This window comes from Liolophura sinensis, chromosome 9 (assembly GCF_032854445.1).
Source record: "Liolophura sinensis isolate JHLJ2023 chromosome 9, CUHK_Ljap_v2, whole genome shotgun sequence".
NCBI classification, from domain to species: domain Eukaryota; kingdom Metazoa; phylum Mollusca; class Polyplacophora; order Chitonida; family Chitonidae; genus Liolophura; species Liolophura sinensis.
The window spans coordinates 16034067-16047457 of NC_088303.1; the positions used below are offsets into that span (position 1 = coordinate 16034067).

General features: G+C 36.2%; 1 protein-coding gene across 4 annotated transcripts in view; it reads right to left on the reverse strand.

The window, feature by feature from the left end:
* Positions 1–13391, reverse strand: part of LOC135475487 (rap1 GTPase-activating protein 1-like) — a 193720-nt gene that overhangs the window by 156486 nt on the left and 23843 nt on the right. The gene's annotated exons all lie outside the window — the stretch shown is intronic.

Sequence of the window (13391 nt, forward strand, 5' to 3'; positions counted from 1 at the left end):
CATGGGAATTAAAGTCAATACATTCAGATGTTCACAGCAATCAAACAATTTATAACTACTAATACATAGTTGATTATCCATGACATGATGATCAGTGCAACTTTACATTACTACTGCAGTGTTTGAAACAGAAATACTGAAATAACTAGATGTTGACAGCTCATTAAGATCACATTTGTAAAGTCATTTAATTGATAAGTGTTTTACACCATACTCAAGAATATTTCAGTTATCCGCAGGTTGCTCTCAGACCTTCTCAGCATGAGCTGGACTTGAACTCACAGTGACTGCATTGGTGAGAGGCTCCTGGGTCATTACGCCCTGCTGGTGAGCGAACTCCCTCAGCCATGGAAGCCCTTAACTAACATCACAGGCAATCAGACCAGACAACAGAACGTTCACACAAACACATAACACCCTAAAGCTTACTCTCACAGGGTTACAAAGTAACTTTGACTGTTAGCTATTGTGTCAGCTTTTTGCTTTGTGATTTCTTTCACTTCCCATGAGAGAAAGCAACGCAGCTGGTCAAAATAAAGCCTACTGAGACAAACATGAACTGAGAAAAACCTTATGATCTAAATCAACAGTCTGATGACCTACTTTTCGTCATCTGAATAAACATGTAGGTCATGATCAAAGAAGCAGAATGGTATTATTCAGAACTATGAACTCCATTTGCAAAGATTTAATTTACATGATATTTAGTCAGTAGTATATATCCTAAATGACCATAAATTTCATCCATGACAAACTTGCCCATTTTTCCCGATTCTGAGAGTTCTATTGATTTTAGAAAGGTGTCTTACGATTGCTTGGGATATGAAATAATTACTGGAAAATTGTAATTTTCAGCACCAAAAATAATATTTTGTTAAATTTATTGGCCTCTAAGAAAGTAAGCCAAAAACTGCTATATCTTTCATTTCATTAGGCCAGAAAGCGATACTTGTTATCAAACAAATGAGTTTGTCAAATTTCACTGAAGTTCATTGTCTTACAGGTGTGGTGTTATCCAACATGGAATGAACTGTAAAGTGAGCAATGAACATTCTGAAACATTCTCTGTATGTGCCAGAGAAATGGTATTAAACCATACACCCAAGAAACATCCCTGCATAAAATCCTTGTAAATGGACTTGGGCAGGTTCATAGCAGGGAAGGCTTTTCCACAGTGTAGCCCTAACGCACTGGGCAGCGGCTATATGTAGTGCTCTCCAGCTTGAGTGAAGAGGAGTCAAAGATGAGTATATATAAGCTTGTTAGAGCTGTCTGAGTCCCATTCAGCCTGGATTGATGTGTTTACCTGGAGTCTCTAACATCATCTATCCTCATCCACACAACCCCCCCCCCCCCAATCCCTGGGACTGTTTTCATCATCTGTGTCAGCAAACCTTCACTTACAGGACACATGTACATATAAACATGTTTATCACAGGCTGCTCTGCAGGCCAAGAGCTATAAGTTCTATTTAGCATCTTTGAACCTGAAGAGAAATTACTAAGCTGGAAATAAAATGCTGTCCGTAAAATATACTCACTCAATGCTTATACCTACTATAGTTTTCTTATGTAATGTATACTTAAAAATAGAGTGCTCTTTTAAATAATTTTTTTATGAAAGTTTAATCAGCTTTAGCTAAGAACTGGTACCATATGAAATCTGACCCTTAAAATAACCTCTATAAATTACCTTATTAAGTTGTTCAAGTAACTTTATATATTGTATTACTTCACCATATTTGTTCACATATTTCATAATTTATGCATTTTTAATACTGTAGTTCATGTACGTTAACAACAAAAAAAGCACCTAAGCATTTCTAATAAATTTGAGGGCCGGCTGAGCATGCGTACATCAATCTTTCTTTTTTGTACAAGGGCTCTAGGGCTTGGAGCCACTTATCAATTTGGGCACACTAATGAGAATTACATGTAAGTGAATCTGTACATATAAATTTTGTACCCTCTATCGCTATCATGTGCCTGCAATTACAGGTTGCAGATAAATATATGCATATAGCATGCCAGTTACCATTGTACATGTACATAGCCTCAAGTGATCAATGAATGAGCTTTCATGCAGCTTGGAATCATGTTTTCACGAGCACCACAGAACTCCTTATCAACAGTAGTCCAACAGCCTTGCATAGGAACTATACAATCAATGAAGTCCAGTAGCCTAAAATACCCCATAACAAATGCTAGGAGTTAAACATCTAATTAAATAACTAGGAGTTAAGCCGAGAGGATGGATACATTCTCCATTAACATTCATGAGTACCTGCCCTCCATTACAGGTATGAGGAAATTACAGGAAATTTGAAGAATAAAGGAAAATACGTCCTGTAGATACCGAGAATCCATCAGCAAACTCAATTGTTACACATACACTGCAGTTTGAGTTATATTTTGCAAGATTTGTGCAACATTAAAGTACATTTATAATTCTTATTTCAATTCGAAATATGAACAGTCAAAATTCTTACAAGGACAAGTCTTTACAGAACACTACATGGGTGTGTTCAGAATTACTGGCTTGTTTATGCAATGCCTGTTGTTTGGAGAGAAGAGTTTTCACAACGTAAAATAAAAATCTTCTGAAACAGAAAATATCCTACAAAATCATAATTTTTAGGAGAAATTAGGACTGCAGATGGAACAATTGCCCTTTGCAATACTCAGTCTTGCCACAGATATCTCAAAACAAAAACTCTTGACTTTTCATGACCAAATCTGACAATAATTCAAGAATGACAAAATATGAGGACAAATATTTTACTATTAAATGCCTTAACATAGATATGATTCACCTTCCAAATCCACAAATGACAGTTCATGTTATAAAAGTTACAATTTAACACTAACAAAAAAATACGCAGATAAATTCACTGAGAAAAGAACACTCATGTCTTCTTCATGACAGTCTACAATATTATCAACATTAAGGACATTAGTCATGCCTATTCATGTTGTTTTCATCGCTGTGAAAGCCTTTTTCTAATCATAGTTGACACATTTGAGGTAAATGTGAATGTACAGGATAGCAAATTTGTTACAGTCATTGTTTTCAAAAGAATTCATGATTAGATAGATACTACAGTCCTAATGATCATACTTTAAAGGTATTAAAGCTGGATTTGTCCTAACTGGACAGCACTAGTCAAGTACTTTAACCAGATCAAACTGACACAAATCCTGAATTTCCACTGCCTTGCTAACACAATTTAGCAAATTTGCCTTGAATTAATATCTCTGATGATTAACGACCTAGGTGTTAATTTCATGACAGGTAGCTCGTCCGCCTGTCAGTTTCATGACAGGTAATGCAATATTCGTGTAACTTAAGCCGGCCCATCAAATCAGATGGAGACTCCGGCACTTCGAATGAAATAAATTATTAGTTGTCAGGTGATTCGGGTATTACCAACAAATGTTCCACTGGGGCAAAACATTGACCCTTTCGTGTGGAGTCACCGACACTGCCCACTGGAAACCATCTCGGCTCGCTGGCGTCAATTAACCACACAAAGCTGTTTATCTAGAGGCATTCTCATTTACAGCCGACATGCACGCTTTTCACAAATTACAGGTATAATGACAATTATGAAATGTTACAGTTAACTGCAGGTAATAAGTCAACTCAAAAGTTCCAATCATTCAGAATATTTTGTCAGTCACTTCCAGTACTTCTTCCTTAAAGTAAAAGAAAGCTAAAGTATAAAATAAGGTTCATCATACAGACAACTGAAAATTATGCCTAAAAACACTTTCATTTATTTTTCCAGATTTTTTTTTTGGAAATGTTTGAAAGGCATTCAAATATTTGAATGCTATGGTGGGCTGTATGTGCCATACTGATGGTATCTAGGAACTCTGACGTCACATCGCCTTTTTGTCCCGATGTTCACCAGAAGGAAAAAATTTTTGGGAACATTATTTCAGTAATCGTAAAATGAGTTATTCCAACAGTCAGTGTCGTGATTGGAGTTGGGAAAACTTCCTGTGACATCAGAGTTTCTAAACTCTGATAGTATGGTCCGTAAAGCCCACCTTAGAGGTCAAATGTTTGAATGCCTTTAACTCCTTTCATAAAGATCTAAAAAAAAAAAAAAAATGCATGAATGGATATATTTGCACAGTTTTAAGTGGTCTTTTTAGTGATACTTTCTTCAATTTTTAGAGGTCTTTACCTTTGAGCTATAACCAAGGGTAATTTTAATATGTGCATGACCTATTCCACTGAACTCAGCTTTATGTAGCCAAATGAGCTGATATACAAGTCAATCATAACACTTTATTTTAGAAGCCACTGGCTAATCATTAGGCAATTCAGACACAGGTTGTAACCACGTGAACCAAGAACAAGTCCTAAGAACAACAATCCATTCACTGAATGTTGTCAATTAAATAAAAAAACTATTTCGTTGCGTTTATTTTTAACCAAAATTTCTCATCCATTTTCATTAACCCACTATGAAATGAATTAATTTAATCGGTATTATTACAAACAGAGCAAATATGCTGTTTTTATTTTCACTCTTCACCATGTGAAATACGAATCTTGACAGGGATTCATAGACCAGGAATTTATAATTCACATTTAACAGTTGAAGGCAATTTACACGTATACGATTTGGTCAAACTGCCTCAATAGCCAGGAGTTACATCTTGATTTACATTCAGATTTCCTCTTGGGACCTTATAAAACATGTACTATTGTGAGGGGTAATTATTCCAAAGACCAGAGAAAACCACAGTCCCTCAGCAGTTTCCTAACAAACTTCCCAAGGCTGAAACAGTTAGAGCCCAACAGGAACTGAAATCAAACACCCTGTCTGCTTGGCCATTGCATGGCAGGACTTTGAGCCATCTGAACTGATGGGGTTTATGGGTCTACTCTTCCCCTGTCCAAACCTCAATTTCAATTTTATTGTGTATACATCCCGAAATATGATTCATGAGTGTTTGCTGGAGTTATTTACATCAGCGGGAACCATGAATCACTGTAAATACACCTACACGCCTCAAAATAGTACAGGAAATACCACATCACAAGTGTCAGAGTTAGCAGATGAAAACTCCCAGATGGCCTGATAGCATTGGTTATCCACACTATTTGGCACTCTTCACACATGTGGATCATGCCTTTAGACGCTCATATGGCACAGGTACCACAATCCCAGCTGACGCAGCACCAAAAACACCACCCAGAAGATCTGCATTATCTACTAAACCTGGCACATATAAATCTGTCCATTCCAAAAAGCCATTTTATAACTACATGTAATTACAGTAGAGCTTAAAACCCTGGTTAGTTTTGAGTTCCACGATGTGACAGATTTGTCTTTGCATAAATATCACTTATGAAGTAACCATTATTTTAAGCTGTGATATTAAAAAAAATGACAATAGTAACATTTAAAGACATATACTCCACCTGGTTTGTCAAGATGGCCCTAGATACACATGTATATCACACTTACTGCATGTGATCAAAAACAGCAAACCTTAATTTCACAACTTTCCTGTGATGTCTACTGTCAAGATTCTGGATCCAATCTTTCCAGCTGTACATGTAAATGAAGTGGTGTTTAAGATATAACTGTTATATTCCCTTATAATTGGAACATTCAAGGTTTTGAAATAGAAAAATTCAATGTTTCTTATACCCATTAACACAAACCATCTTTCTAAACGAAACATTTATTCAACACCAGTAATCAACATCAAATATTCCAACATGTTCGCATGAACTTAAGTGCTTTCATACCTGATCTAATCTCTTCAGATCACTGAAAATCTACAAGAATTGGCAAGGCTAAAAATTACTTCACAGGTAAATTTAAATATTTTATGAATATATTAAGTTTTTTTTTGTTTTGTTTTCTTTATCTGGTTTCCACAGTAATGTGCGTATGTAGCGATGCCAAATACCTTTAAAATACTGCTTACGCCATTTTCTAGTTAAACGAGTTATATCGTTTAACCACACACACAAAACATGTCAGCTAAGGAAAACTTGCTTAAAGACCTGAAGATACACAAGTGTTACATCCCTGGTAGAACCATCAGAGTGTAGATGATTCTCACAGCTGGAATATCAGTATGTTATCACTTACCACATCACTTTACCATTCCTGTGCCAGCCAACAGTCATCAATTTACTCCTTATCACAACACCTGGAAATTTAACACTGGTTTATACAGACTTACCACAAATAATCAACTCTGTACCCCGAAACTTTGCTTGAACTGGATACATTTTTTAGGCCTTATTATAAGCTTTAAAACAAAGTTTCCTGAAAGCTAAGTGCAGGGATAAGGCCAAGTAGAAATCATACTTATCACTACGTCTTTAATTTATGCCTGACAAATATATGGCTTCACGTTTCTGGTTTTCATTCATTTCTGTAACGGCTTATCACTGAACCGCTCTGGCATTATACAGGAGACCCTGGTTCAAAGAGGACAATTTGTCTTCTCGGCAAACCTGAGTTAGGCCATCTTACTAATCAAACCTGAGTTAAGGTCAACACCCTATCGTCAGCCTACAGGAAATGACCATTTACAGTACTGGATGTCCAGACAATCATCAACATTTAACACAAACTAACGACCTGTGTCGAAAGAGTGATCGAAGTACTATATTTGACCTACATGTAAAATACCAACCACGACACAGTTACACTCACTTTGCTGAATTCTGAGAAATCTATTCACCTTAGATAAATGACTTTCTCATCATTTAGAAAATACAGACAATGGGAAAAATGTTCAGCACCAACAGTATCATGTTATGGTTGTTAGTTGCCTGTAAAGGGCAATTTTCATGCAAGTCTTTAAGGCAAATACGGTATGTGGAGGTGTGAAGAAAACAGCAGCTCTCCTACAAGATGGAGTGGGTTGACCTCATGTCTGGTATGCCTGTACTGCTCGTAAACAATTGTTCGCAGACACTATGTCTTGCCAAACTTTCCACAAAAACAATCATTACTGCTGAACCTACCTAGTAGATGTTATACCATGGCCAAAACCCTCTGTTCCCAGAAAACATCACAAACACAAGCACCATTAGACCTCCAGCAACATGTATAAATAATATACGATACTTTCTGCATAATAATCAAGTTATTTTATTACTGACAAGCATGTATCACAGTTGAATACATTGTACTCAACTGTACGTTATTGAATAACTGCCCTGTTTAATAGTGTATAAGATATTTAGATTATATATGTTACTAAGTATAGTCCCACACAAAGCCTGAATATATTGTCATTTCTCAAAAGAACCATACAACAGATAGGTAAAAAATTACTACTCCATCTTTGAAAGATCACAAAAATATTTTCACCAAATCATATTGATTGTTTTTTGTCAGTAAAATTTTCTTAAATAAAGACAACATTAGTAAAACCTTTATATACCATACATTTACACTGTGTGTGTTTAAATCACGCTGAGGTCAATTAAAATACACCAAATCTCAGTATGCCTAAATCTGGGGCCTGATTTAGCATTTATTTTACAATGTATGTACATGTAACAATAGGCTCTCTACCAAAGGAAAAAAAAGTGTTTCAGAAAAAATTATAAAAACAAAAAATATCTTTTCTGAATAACAACAAATTCTGTCAATTCTGTACATGTACATTTGTACAACTTATCATACAGACATTTAAAACAATTTAACAGTGATAAGAATACACCAATGGCTCCTGTGAGACTCACTTCCAATAATGTGGCTGTCACTATAATGACAACTGAACATACTTGTCACTCCATTGTACACATTTCACAGCTAGAATATGGATGATATCACTTACTGTCAATGATTTTGTCTCCAAAAATATGGATGCCTGGGGGTGAATTATTGTCAATGATTTGCGGAGGAGATACAGTGAGAACCATGACCAGGACGAGTTGCTAGAACAAGAGGCTACATAGATACACAGCTGTAGAAATACATCTGATCAATATCTGCTGATATCTATACCTGATGACTGGACTTGAAGGCTCATTAATACTAAATAGCACCCTGAGAACCTTCAGTATTCCACTTCTATCACTCTTTGCCACTGCTTACCCCAGCATTAACCTGATAATGTCAAATTTATTATCACACATAAAACTGTTTAATACATCGTCCAGAAAATAACTAAAAATATCAAAGGTGTTGAGGTTTTCCATGACATTTATCAGATTATTGGAAGTGTTAAAAAAAATTACTGCTTTCTCTTCCCCTACAAAAAAATAAGTGGGCAAATGAATAAAATGCAAATTTATGAAATGCAGAAAATGCGCATATTAATATTACAAATTTCACAGAAACACTAAGAGAACAAAATGTACTCTAGTACACTAAGAGAACAAAATGTACTCTGGTACATAAAAAGTATAAAACAGAACTAATTCAGGGTGTTCATCATACTGGAAAAGAAATAGCACTAATTTACCCCCCACAAAAGCACTAATTCTACAAAAAAAATCCACCAATGTCAGACACATACAATATGTTACAAAAGTCTTTCCCCTGAATTGGTTTTGTTTTCAATAACTTGTTCAACTACAGGAGGTGAAAATCACATCACATACAGACATCTGTCGTCACATGGAGAAAACATCAGGTTGTAAGTCTTGACTTACCACCATTAAGAATGTCTGGTATTCTAAGAGAAAAAAATGCTATTTGCCAAAAAGTTGTTTTTCTAAGCACCCTGTCCGCACAACAACATGCCTCCAGTTGTATGAAAAGACGTAGCAATCTGCAATGCACCCAGAAAAAAACTTTGTCTTGACTTTAAGCTGCGGGTCAAGTGGAGCACCCTGTCTGAACTCTTAAACAAACTTAAACCAGCAGCCCACGAATGTGATTCTGGTAAAAACATTGGCTGTGTGCATAAACAACAAGTAGCATTAGGGAAGAGTGTGTGCAGACAGCTGGTCATTGTTGTCCCCCAGATGGCAGAGGGAGGATATTTAGAGGGGCAACCTTCAGGCAGATGGAGCACAGACGAGGCTCTACAGGGGCTAGCAAACAAGCCAAGGACTGAAGTAGAGGCACTTTACCAATACCTTGCTCACTATTATCAGCCTACCATAGGATAGGATTATCCAAGTCTGTTATACAGGTAGAAACATAAGAATATAAAATACTAAGTCATTTATTTCATACACAGAATATTTCACTTAAATATGACAGCCAGCGTTATGGTGGGAGGAAAACTGGGATGGCATGTTGCTGGCAGACCTTCCCATGTATAACCAAAGAGGAAGCAAGCATAAGGCGGACTTGAACTCACAGTGATCACACTGGTGAGAGGCTCTTGGGTCATTATGCTGTGCTAGCATGCTAAACGCTAGGCCATAGAGGTCCCCACTAAGTAACTTCATTTCAGACATACATTTATGTCTTTCTAGAATGTACATGTTTATGTATTCATAATCTGATATGTTATGCATTTGTAAGCTCACCACCAGATCTCAGAAAAGAAAATATGTTTGTCAAGTATCAAATTACAAACAATGCGTTCCACATATACAAATGAAGTAGTATGACAAAGAAAAGGCGATAACAGATGCCTATTAAAATTTCTTTGCTGATTTCTTTGCAAAAACAATTTGACTGAACTCAACATACTCTGTTATTTCACCATCCCAGTGAAGATCTTATCACACTTGCTGTGACTGGACAAAAAAGTCAGGTAAACTTGGTGTTGTCATTCAGATGAAATCCTTATCAATTGACCCTGTCAGAATGTCAATCTTTCATTATCAAAAGTACTTATTTCTAAATCAAGAAAAACGGAGTTCTACATAAACAGCAAATCATGTATAAAAGCATACCTATTTTGGATTAAGTGTTAAAGTATAAATATATGCTTTGAAATATAAGTATTTAAAACTTTATCAAATACAAATATGTTGATTTTATTCAGTCACAGTTCATCAAAAGAAGACTGCATAAGGCCACCATTTCTACATGGAGTATCTTTGTAACCTGATATAATTTCACTTTTACAACAAATAATTTCAACACCTCTTACCATAGAAATACAAAAACTGGTTTATGTATGTTTTTTTCTCCTTCCTGTCACATGCCAATACACCTACACAGGTGTGATAACAAGAGGTGTTCTTTAACAGCTTACAACATATCAGGCAGCTGAGACAAAGGATAGCACACCATTCCCGTTGTCATTACTTCATGTGCACGGGTATGTTTATGAACAGATAAAAACATATCACCTGAAGAAAAAGAATATATCACTGGTAACACCTTAACAAAAATAATCAATGGGAAAAATTCAATGAAAAAAAAAAACACTTTCATTCCACTACCAAAAGGTATCCCCCTACATCAACATCTTCGTGCTGACTTTTTAAATTCTTCTATATCTTACTACCTCAAAAAACTAACCTACATATCGCAGGCACCCAGTATCTTATCCACATCATATAGACAGTACATTTGCTTTCATGTCCTTTTTTTTTTCCTTTTCCTTGTCACTGTTTTGACTGAAAAATAAGTTGACTTTGCCAAAAAATCCTTTTAAAAAATGTAAAGTTTATTAGGCGGGACCATCTGTAAGGGATTATCAAACTGGCCAACTGCAAGTGTTGATATACATATTATAATTTCAAACACTAATGTACCCACAGGACTAACAGACAGTTTGTTTACTTTCCTTGGGAGCAGGCACATTACAAATACATGCACTCTAAGGACTCCTCCGTCATCATATATGACTGAAAAATATGCCGTTCAACCATAAGCACTAACTCACTCCTTCGCTCTTTCCTTGGGGTTTAAGGTAGCAAGTTGCTTCAACTATCTGTCCCACAGGCAATCCAGATGTCTAATTACTGCTCACATACACATGCCCTCGCTTTTTTCTGATTGTCGTTCAACATCATGCTCAACACTTTGTCACTCATACATGTATGGGGTGAAAAAAAACCTGGCTGCTCTTTCACACAACTGTTAGTTACCGAAGAACTTTCCTGTGTGTGACAAAAGACTTGCACGCCATATAAATGTATATATAGACTGAGGACAAGTGGTCTTTAACGAACCAAGATTGAGCAACCGGCTCCCCATTTAAAGTCAACGTCTTAGTGTTACCTCAGCCGGAGGAATAGTGAGCGACAGGGTTTTTTTTTTTTTCATTTAGAATAGGAGAAGATCAGAGTTCAACAGTACAGAGTGGGCTAATCTAGAAAATCCTTGTCCAAGGCTGGGATTGAGCCCACACCTTATGTCGCACATCTTACAACACCTGCACTTGGTGCACACATTTCTTTGCTATCAAAAGATCACCTGTCACCATAAATCGCACGTATTTTAACATAAAACACAGAATATATGTGATGGCACTAACATTAATCAAGCACTTCTCCATGCAAAAAAATCTAGTACCTTGCAAGCAAAAAATTAAGTTCTTCTTTTAACCTTTTTGCATGTCTGCACAATGAATAAATCGTCAGTAAAATGTTGAAATATTAAGGCAATTTACAAATAAAAAAGCTTTTATGAGATCGTAAGGTTTGAGTTTTCTAGTGTGCAAAATGGCCGAAAATACTCATAGTAATCTAATAGGGATGCTTTTTCTGGGCAATGGAGACTAGGCTCTGAGCCAGATTGACCTATGTTCTTTTGTGATACCTGATTAATACCTTACCAGTTTGTCCACACATTGTCCTCATTAAGGAACAACATATCAGACAGCTATGGCTCAAAATTCAAAGCCTGAATTGATTGAAAACTGAAAAACAGTCAATTAATGATGAGCAATTTTTATTCCATGCCTTTTTTCGGTCATTTTGATCCTGTCTGAATTCGACAATATTAAAATTCAGACCTAAAATTATGTACTATAATCATGTACTGCACCGAAGTAGTTTACCATGCAAAGCTACAGCTTCATCCATTACTACAAGAGCATTTCTTAAAAGCCACATCAAGGGTATCCATAAGAAAGTTGAGAGGCAGATAAGTACACCCCTAGGGGATACCTTAACACTCACACAGTAGGGTGAGGCATGGGCAATGGGGTAAGGTATGAGCAATGGTGTAACACAGTACCTATAACCAGACCAGAGTCTGGGACTGACCAAGGACATGACTGGCATTACAAGCCTGAAGAAGTGGCTCAACCCTCCCTGATTGGATCACAATGTCCCCTCCCCCCTTCCCCATGGGAGAGGGTCATTAGAGACAATTTTCCAAAGAGTCACAGTAAGTAGAAGGAAGTAGCTAAATTCCACTCTTTTTGTCCCTGAATGGAACATCTCTGGGGACAGGAGTACCTACAGGACAGGTCTAGACTCTAGCTTTGAAATGAGTTAGCTTAATGTCTGATGGAGATTGATGAAGTAAGGGGATTTGGCTCCATTCAAGGGTTTATGAAACCCAAAGGTGAAATAATGATTACAAAAGTTCAGTGTTTAAAATGTTATAAACACACAAATGAATTAAAAAAGGGGCAAATGTGTTATCTTATGTGATGCCAGTGTCATCACATGCATACTTTCAGCCGGTTTAAACATGAATTTCTGAGAGTGAATTGTCTACACCTGTGAGCCCACACGCAGGTTTCTAGTCAATGGAATTAATAACTATATATCCATTACACAATAAATCTATCACAATTAAGACATATCTCACTTTACGGCTGCCTAACCCATCACAGATCTGTATGTATGTAGGCCCTGTATATTACACCTGAATAATTTGAGTGAACATGTTTGACAACTAAAAAGCAATCAAATTATTAACAAAAATACTCACTAATATACATAAATCATACCTGATGTAGTTGAACACAGGGGCTCTACAGCACTGCTGAATGGACAGTCTGAACATTAGAGTTTGGAGAAATACACTGTGATTTTACAGATAGGGGTCTAGACTATGATGTGATGTCAGCATGCATATATATGAATTAGTACAAATAATTGAAGGATGTGTACAAAAGAAAAAAAGTCAAATTGTATCACACCTAAACTCAATATTAGTATATAATATGTACATGTATCACAGAGCACGGCTATAATCACGCAATCACATGTGATGAAGAAATGGTATGATGGATAAAGATGGATATTTACATAACAGATTTATACTAATCATCATAATTGATGAGCACTAATTAGCATTATACACAATGAACGAAATAATTACATGTACATTCATTTCAAAGCCATCATTATCCTGCTGATGTGTTAATTTAACCTGCAGTTCAACCAATACGTGACTGAACCTCCATAGCTTCACGATGACAGTCAACTCAATTTCCTAATCAGCAGTTAGCAAATATTACAAAGTATGTCTCAGACAACATCATTAACCTCAATCAATACATAATCAAGATGGTTAGAGCATCTCA